The following is a 10000-nucleotide window of genomic DNA, read 5'->3' on the forward strand; positions in this document are numbered from 1 at the left end:
AGGATTGCATAAAGGAGCGCTCTACCAACTGAGTTAAATCCAGGCCAGACGGTGGAGTTTTACTGTGTGAATCAAGTGTACAAGTCACACTCGTACGAAGTACACAAAAAGTCAATTGTATACTTGCGCATGCTGAAAGTGAGAAACCCAACGAATTGACTCTAGAAAGAAACTTGAGATAAATTACGAAACAAAGACAAATTTTTTTACCTCTACGAGATTTTTAACGAGCTGTCATGCTAAGTAGAGGGCCCTCAATAGGTTTTTCAGGATACGTGATTTCTCTCATTTGAAGCTCGGGATTCGGGACTTTAAAGCAAAATCAAAGCGAGATTTGGGATTGAAAGTATGCACGGGAGGTGGGATGCCAAAAATAACCCTCGGGATTACGGGATTGCATGAAGTTTTGGGTCCGGATTACGAGAGTGAAAAACCCTATTGGGGAACCTCTGAGAATGAAAGCCTGCTTTCTCCGGGTCTCCATTACAGATCCCCCGTCGCTAGCCGTTTTGGAAAACTTTATCTTAACTCACATCTCTCTTACCCCCCAATGCTTCCCAATACTCCTGCCAGATAAAAACACCGAGCAAGTTCACACAGCTGTTATACAGCTGAATTTTAGTCGATTTGCTGTGGTATACTAACACCCCTCTGACTTTCACAGCCTTACCTTATTGAGATCTCCTTGAATTCAAAGCCATCTTCATTGCTAATAACGCTGCCCAAATAAATAAAGTCATCAATGAATTCCAGTTTCGCCGGATATCTGGGGTGAGAGCAACGCCTTGTCGCCCCATGTAAGGGAATCCAAGACAATCCTGGATTCTGAATTCCACGTCGTGGATCCCCGATTCCAAACGTTAGTGGCATTCCGGATTCCAAAGCCCAGGATCCGAATTCCACAAGCAAAATTTCCAGGATTCGAGATACCATTAGCAAAAATAATTCAGGGATTCCGGATTTGGATTCTCTTGCATAGCCCGAGCCGGGGAGGGGGGGGGGGGGGTGCGTACTCCTGGGAATTCTTGGTGGGGGTATGCCGCCCGGTTCTCCAAATCCTGACCCTATTTCAGACCAAAAAATGTAATTTTCCATACCCGTTTTCAGACCTGGCCTTTAGGCAGAAATTATGTTATGATTACATAGATTAGAGCGGAAACAAAAAAATTATTCAAATCCACTCCGTAGTTCCCTCGAAAACCATACCCGATCCCTGACCAAAATGGGCAAAGCGTATACCCGTTTTCAGACCAAAACGACGCAAAAACCCTACCCGATGGGGTAGCAGAAACCTATATAGCTTATATAAGGAAGTATCCCTCCTCCGGCTTACTGTCTTTTTCATCTTAAAGATGAGCACGATTACTCGAGAGAATAGCCATCTTATCTTCACTTAAGATGAGTAAAGAAGGTTCAACTGTATATAAAACCCCTACGTTGACCTGTTTCTCTCAGAGACAGAGGATTTAACCATTCAACACAGTCTTGCTCCTCTTGCGTATTGCGAGGAATGATTTTGGTAAATTTGGTTTGCAGTAAGACGCGGCAGACACTTACAGATTATCTTACATTTGCATGAAAAAATGTCATACCTCTCACAGTGGGTGGAAATTCATAGTCATATCAAATGTGTTGTAGAGCCGAGTTGATTCTCTAATGCAACAACATTGACAATCTGAAATGTAAATCCACAAAGTGGACCAGGATGTCATATGCTGAATTCATTGCATTGTTTGCTTTTATTCTGGGACGCACAAGAATCAAGGCAGCCGACTCGTCAAGGCGAACAAAAGACCCTTGATAAAAGCTATCAATACAAATTTAATGATTGGAAAAGTTGTTTGTTAAAGGAAACGGTAAAGAAAATCCATTATATACTTTTTCATACGTTTCATACATGAGCCTTGGGCTCGGATGATCGGCACAACCCGATCCCACGTACGTATTGACATAAATAACCGGTTGATTGATTTCTTGATTTCTTGACAACCTTTTGGGAAAGAAATTTTTAATAGTAAAGTGTAATTTTTTTTTGATCGCCCTCGGACAGGGAATAATCAGTTCTATGAGCTAGGCATATCAGGTAAAATGAAGGGCATGTAATGAGTGACATTCACAAGTAAGCCGATGACTACATCTGTTAACAACAGCGAAAAAAGATCGCGGCTTCGAGACAGGAAGGTAGCCATGATTGCCAAGTGAAGCCCGACACGCAAAAAAGAATACTTCCCGGTGAAAATTCTGTTCCCTGGAGGGCAAATAAGTGTGAGGGCGGAGAAACGGACCAAACAAAAGGAGCCTAGGTGTGTTTATATTAGTTTTTAAGGCTGTTGCATTTTTAGGCCAATACAACGTGAATAGTTATGTCAATTCTCCAAAGACTGTTTCCCCCCTTTCTGCGACCTTAACTTTAGTCCAAAAATAGTTATATCCATTTTAGGAAAACTAGTGCTTTACGTCTCCCTTTACTGACAACGCAACAGAAATAACGACTTTCAGCGAACACAATTTTCAAGAAAAGAAGTATTTGATTTAGTTAAAGCAAGATGTCGGGAGAGCATCACGTCCCGCCCGTCCCCTTCGCAATTTTAGCAGCAGCTATGCTTCTTGCTCAAGGACGTCAAGGTACACCTTCCTTAAAGTATTTTTTGTTTACTTAATACTCTAAACAACACATTTCATAAAGTGCTGATAGTATTTGGCGTTTTCCAACACTGAAATTGTATGTTTCGTTGTGAGGAAGAAAGAAAGATATGGGGTGGGGCGCACAAGGAAGAAAATACTTCAAACAATCTTACGCTCCCTGTTTTAACAGTTCAGAACTAAAGTGAGTATTCTATCTTTTAAAAACAGCTGTTTTTCTAGTACAGCCGCCAGTTTTAAATCTGGGAAAATCAATAATATCACTACCAGGAGCTCAGGGTTATTTACTTGCGAGAAAATTACTTTCGAGGAGCCATTCTTTGGCGGAAAGCAAGTGAAAGTGTCTCTTTCACCTGGTAACTCAACTAATGGTGCTGCTGTTTGGGTGGAATCAGAAGATCACAGTCAATTTCGCGCCTGCATCTACGAGTACAGCGATGGCTCGAATGCAGCTGCGGAATTAAACTGGATTGCCTTGGAATCTGCCCCCTCCGGAGCACAACTAGGAACCACTTCCTTGGACTCTTGGACGACAGGAACAAAGTGTAAGAAGGTCGATTTTCCTCAGGTTAGTTTAATTTTCAAAAGATAAGTAAGTTCACGTAAAAACTGGCCTTGATTAATTATCAAAAGAAAGGATCCTTGGCCCGGGTCAGGCGGGGTTCAGATGGAGGATGTTACGTTGAATTACCGACCCATTTGGTCACTTGAGTTAAAGTTAAGTTTACATATCCATTACTGTAAAATTCCGAAAATCAGCCCCGGGGCTTATATTTTTCAAAGACCCTTTTTGAGGGGCTTATATTCGGAGGGGCTTATGTATGAGGGGAAATTTGCGTTTCAAAATCGATTGGGCTGGCTTGTAGTGGCAAGGAAATTTACCATTTTTGCTTTGTTTTACTTTGTATTCCAGGGCAAATTCCAAGTACAAGCCACTGGGGGGGGGGGGGGGGGGGGAGCTTATATTCGGAGGGGCGATTTAACGGATGGTTTTTTGCGTTACGATTGCAGCTGCGGAATTAAACTGGATTGCCTTGGAATCTGCCCCCTCCGGAGCACAACTAGGAACCACTTCCTTGGACTCTTGGACGACAGGAACAAAGTGTAAGAAGGTCGATTTTCCTCAGGTTAGTTTAATTTTCAAAAGATAAGTAAGTTCACGTAAAAACTGGCCTTGATTAATTATCAAAAGAAAGGATCCTTGGCCCGGGTCAGGCGGGGTTCAGATGGAGGATGTTACGTTGAATTACCGACCCATTTGGTCACTTGAGTTAAAGTTAAGTTTACATATCCATTACTGTAAAATTCCGAAAATCAGCCCCGGGGCTTATATTTTTCAAAGACCCTTTTTGAGGGGCTTATATTCGGAGGGGCTTATGTATGAGGGGAAATTTGCGTTTCAAAATCGATTGGGCTGGCTTGTAGTGGCAAGGAAATTTACCATTTTTGCTTTGTTTTACTTTGTATTCCAGGGCAAATTCCAAGTACAAGCCACTGGGGGGGGGGGGGGGGGGGGGAGCTTATATTCGGAGGGGCGATTTAACGGATGGTTTTTTGCGTTACGATTTTGAGGGGCTTATATTTAGAGGGGCTTATTTTAGGAATTTACGGTACCTAGGGAAATTTATGACTAAATCTATAAAACTGAATTTATACAGTGAATTTAATTTCACAATCATAGACCCCTGTAAATTCCTTCAAGAGATCGAGAATAAACCAGTTCATTTCCTCTCATGTTTCACTTCCAGCATGTGATAGTATGATCTGGCTCAGCCAATTGAATCCAAGCTGTCATTCAGTGTCATCAAGCGCTTAGAGCTGATTGCATGAGCTGGGATGGCTAGCTTGAGGTGACGTTTAACCCGGTGCCTTTTCGAACCCGGGATCCCAGTTAACCGGGCTGGCTTGATTGGTATGTATAAACCACAAAGTTGAGTTTCGTTGCGTTTAATGTAATGAGCTGTGCCCCTAAAAGTTTGTGCGCAAACAAAAATACCCCCGCCCTCTCTCGCCTCTCTTTTTGATGGTTTCGTTATGTTAAGATATATTTACTCTCCAGTTAAAATATTTGCTTAGGCTTTGTGTGCCCCGAAACCATTGAACACTGAGAACATTTTAAAAATGGTATTGTTCAGGACCGCTCTAAGATCATCGTTTTAGGTTAAGAAAACTTTTAGTACAGTGACGGGTCATGTGACTTGAATGTGACGGAAGGTCTTTCCACTCTGACACGAATTTAAGGCTCAACGGGAAGTCGGTGTTTAACTTTCGATAAAACAGGGGAAACTAAACTCAAATGCGGGGAAAAGCCGACACTTCTATGTAGGACCAGGATCAAACCACTGACTGGTACAGCAGTAGATAAAACAGAACTAAACTTTAGTTCCAACAACAGCAGATGAACGGCATTAACTGAGGAGGGTCGGACATGACGGCGAAATGAACGAAATTTAATGTAGTCCGGCAACCCTGAAATACACGATGTAATATAAAAACAGTACAAAAACAGTTTTCCTATGTATGATTTCTATAACCATTGAAGGCAAAAGAATACAATAGAAATATACTGACAGAAATCGCTAAGAGTAAAATGAAAACTTACAAAATCTATTTTTAACCTGAAATCTTTTGATACTGTTTCTATTTCAAAAAGTAAAAGAACTGCAAAACAAACACCTAGCTGGGTCAGCAAAACAGCGATTATGTTCAATAAATAATTGTATTGTAAGTGTTACAATATGTATAAAGTTGCAAGTTAAGCTATCGGCTGTTTAAACATGAAGAAGCGTAGGGTAATTACTATTTTTCACCTTAAACATAAACCAGCGATCCATTTCAAAATTTGCAAGACAATTTGTACAGTAAAACCTTTCATATTCAAAATTTATCTGTTGACTCTACATTATGTAACTAACAACTTACTGCGCGATATTTTCGTAAATATATATAGCTAAAATGAAATGATTAAAACGACCGTGGTGTACCTACCATCTCATTTCAGTCCAACGCGCACTCGTGGAATAATCGTTAAATATATATCCTTCGAAAACCGAATCAAATAACTTTAAAAATTGAATTATTAATTCAAAATATTGTTTCCATCGATCTAAAATTTGCGTTTTAATAACATTTCCCTGTTGCTCGGTAATTTCAGGAATTGTATATATCTAGCTGAGATATTCTTTAAATAGTAGTCTTCATGTTTTGCGCATGTGGCATTTTGCTGTTCTTGCTTTGTTTTTAGGAAGCGTTAGTTTTCGCCATATTTCGGAGCTCTAGCTGAACAGCCGAGCTCAGTAAAACGCTTTCTGTTGTCCCCTTTTCTAAACAATTAATTATCCGTAAAAGTGACTCATTTTTTGGTCAACGGAAGCTCGTTATGAAAGTTACGCGTGATTAAGCCAATCATAAACAGAGAAATACTTTAAACAAATAATAATCCCTTCGAATCACATTCGCCTTTATGAAGTGGTTTAATCAGAATGTTATTTCCTTATGTATATCTCTATTTTCCTGCTTTCTGCAATGACGGGCAAATGCGCATCATGAAAGCTCAGAAACCCCTGGTAGATACAACAGTTTACTCACAATTTTGATGCCCCTATGAAGTCCATCAAAAATTTTCACTTCGCTAAGACAGAGTTTGAAACTGTGTTCTGTCAAATCCTCCACCCAGACTGCTATAGCGTCTTGAGGTCTCTCAGGAAACTGGTGACTAGGAGTCGCAAGTACGATTGGTGGGGTCAAAAAACGCTGAAATTGAATATAAATATAAAGGAGTGGTGAAAGGCGAGGAATGGGAAACTTGAAGAAATAATATTTATTAAATTCCTAAATAAGTACGTTTCCCAATTTCACCTGAATCAGGCAAGATTGATTTTTCTTCACAACTAGGGTATTGTATTATTTTCCTCGAATACCAATTAAAAGAATTCCATGTAGTTACTTTTTTCTGTTGTGGCTCTTTACGGTTTACTAGCAACACGCGTATCGCATAAATTCGCAAAAACTCAGAGGAGGCTGCAGTGTTCCGTAAAATGCTAGAGATGAAAGAGATAAAAATTTAGTCTATGATGTAACACTAACTGGGGAAGCCAGATTGAACAATGGGCATGGAAATGGAAGCTTAGACATACCGAATTACAAATACGCTGTTGGACTGTCGCCAGACTTTTGAAAATAATGGAATAATGGCCTTGTACTGCTCAGGCATTCGGTTGACATTCAGAATTTTCCCATTGTATCCAATCGTTTGGATCATTGCAAAATTAAAACTATATCACGGAAATTGTTAAATTGTTAAACAAAGGCCTCACCTATAGCTCTCCCTGAATATGTCTCAGCGTACACTCTATGACTGCGCGCGCGATCAAAAGGCAAAAGCAAAATTCAAACAAAGACAAACCAGAGACGCGCAAAAAATTATCTCGTCTAATATCATACAAACAAACGCTCTTTAACTGAATATAATTCGGGAAACATATGGTGCAAATTTTCAGACTATTTTATCGGCAATTTACGTTTTCCGTTCTTAATGTTCCAAACCCAAAACTCCTGCTACGAAAGCAAAGAACTAGATACGAATAATTGTGTTGAAATCATGGGAATAGGGTTGAGGTACTTTTCCTAAGGAGAGTAGGTCATTTTCTCTAGAGGTGTAACAATATCCCAAGATCTTACTGGGGTACAGCTCATCGGGGTAACATGTTTACGTTTATGAGGTGGTAATAGGCCTTTTGCATTACTTGGTTACGTGATCAACTGTAAACATGAAAACAGTTCGCTTTTGAAAAATTTTGTTAGCACGAGCTGAAAGAGTATTTTAAAATTAGGTAACCTGTATATTTTACAGCCATGTATCTCCTGCTATCAAAGCAAAGAATTAGATACGAATAATTGTGTTGAAATCATGGAAATAGGGATTGAGTTACTTTTCCTAAGGAGAGTACGTCATTTTCTCTAGAGGTGTAACAATATCCCAAGATATTACTGGGGTACAGCTCATCGGGGTAATATGTTTACGTTTGTGAGGTGGTAATAGGCCTTTTGCATTACTTGGTTACGTGATCAACTGTAAACACGAAAACAGTTCGCTTTTGAAAAATTTTGTTAGCGCGAGCTGAAAGAGTATTTTAAAATTAGGTAACCTGTATACTTTCAGCCAGGTATCTCAAAAGTAGCTAAAACTGTTTTCGTGTTTACTGAAGGTTGATCACGTGATCAACTAATGCAAAAAGCCTATCGCCTATCAAATACTTGATATCATCCACCAGGTTATGGAAAGGTGGAAAGGGTTTCCTGTATGAGAGGACTTCATCCCAAATTTATAGAAATTCATTGCAACAGCGCAACTGACTGGGAGGTGAGATTTTCCAAGAATTCTTTATTTGAGTCGAATTTCATCACGTGGCCTTCAAATATTCGCTTTGACGTTTGGTTGGTTTTAGCTTGTTTGTGTCCGCTAATAATTAATTTAGAAATTAGCCAACAGTGTTCCTGAGCAAACAAAACTGATCGATTTTTCTCTTTTCAACTGTTCACATTTTACCTTAATATATGTTGACTTTTAAAAGAATAATTAGTTTCTGCTGCCGTGAATAATGGTTATTTAACTGTAGTCTGATTTACAACCAGATGGCAGCCAACGAGGCGCGTAGTACTGAGTTGGCCATAGTAATCTCATATCCAACAAGCGCGAGTAGAATAATGGTTTTATTAAAAACGCCCACAAAATTTCGAGAACTCTTCCCGACTTTATTTGTAAAAACAACCGATTTTCAGCTCGTTTAAAATTTTGAGCAGACGCGCACAGTTATAGTTTGGATAGCATGGTATAATTAACAATTATTCTTTGAAATCGAGGTGAATAGTGGCAAAATATTTACCGAGCCACGAAGTGGCGAGGTAAATATTCCTAAAGCCACTATTCACCGAGATTGAAAAGAATAATTGTTTTAGTATATACACACGAAGTGATCTCAATAAAATCAGAGAGGAAACCATTCAAGAGTACGATTTGATTGACAGATCAGGTCAGCTAGACACGCGACAGTTTAAAAATAGATCTTTGTAGAATTTTCAAACATGGCAATTCACAAGCTTATCACTTCGCAAACAAGAGCGTAATGACTTAAATGGAACCGCTAAAAGTTTGAATTGTTTCCTTACCTGAGAGGAAAAGAAGAGCTTTGATGTTTTCTGTTGACTTGCCAAGTTTAAAGCCGAAAAGGTTTGTTATGTCGTTCTTCGCATGAAGTGCTGACAAAAATGGCGATTCGGTTCCTGGAGGTAAGACGTCGTCTTCACGTCGCATTCTTTCTCGTGTTTACTTGAAACGTAGAATTTCTGCAAACATTTGCTTTCAGATTTGTTTGTCATAGAGAAACTTCGTTTTTGGGCCAAATTTTTCTTGTTAGGAAACGCTGAGTTCACGAAACGGCCTCTTCTAGGCGAATAAACGGGAGTTGTAAACAATCCATCGACCACAAAATTCAACAACAGTAAATGGAAAAACGCCGTTTTGAATCCTTCGAAGTCTTTTCTTGCCTGAAAAAAAGTCAACCCTAGGATTTTGTCGACTTTTAAAAGATCTTTCTCTAAGAAAATGGGAAAAAATCCGCGCTCACATATTATCCACTCGCTAGGAGGTGAATATTGTTGAATAGCCCGAGATAGCGAACCAATCAGATTGCTTAAATCACCAAGATCACTGAGTGTGTATATACTAATGGCTCATATACCATGATGGCTAAGCCAGTCACAACTCTAGAATTGCATTATCCAATGATTCAGTTTTTAATGAAAAAAATTATACAGATCAAGGTGAGTCTACTGTTGTCCGCCGAGTCCTCGTTGATCTGCATAATTCCACATAACATCTACGCAGCCTCATCCAATAAATACTAAGTGGTTTTAAAATCGGTTCCTTCGTTGAAGCTATCATAAAGCAGTTAGCGAAATATTGCGCTCTTATTTTACAGACTTCAAAAAAAAAAAAAAAATGCCAAAACGCAGGTTTTAAGAGTCCGATAACCCCGAATGTCATACTACAGATCGCCGGGAGAAGGGAAGTAGAAACACGAGGAAGAAATCAGTGCACTGAGTCTCTCAATGCTATTGCTACTTTGTAACATTTTCAACAATCCATCTAGAAATAAATAAATCATAAAATCAAATCGCTGTATCTTTAAATAAAAATGAGATTAGCCTTATCTAAGATGATTTTTCCATTGATTCAGAACTGGATGGCTTATACAAACCTCACTGTTGTGAACTTCACATTATCAGAGAGTCTTGTGCTAAGGAGCAAAAACTCACCACCTCAAAATAACGAGGCCTTTTGCGAGGTGAAAAAATG

Source organism: Porites lutea, chromosome 8 (genome assembly GCF_958299795.1).
Source record: "Porites lutea chromosome 8, jaPorLute2.1, whole genome shotgun sequence".
NCBI lineage: Eukaryota > Metazoa > Cnidaria > Anthozoa > Scleractinia > Poritidae > Porites > Porites lutea.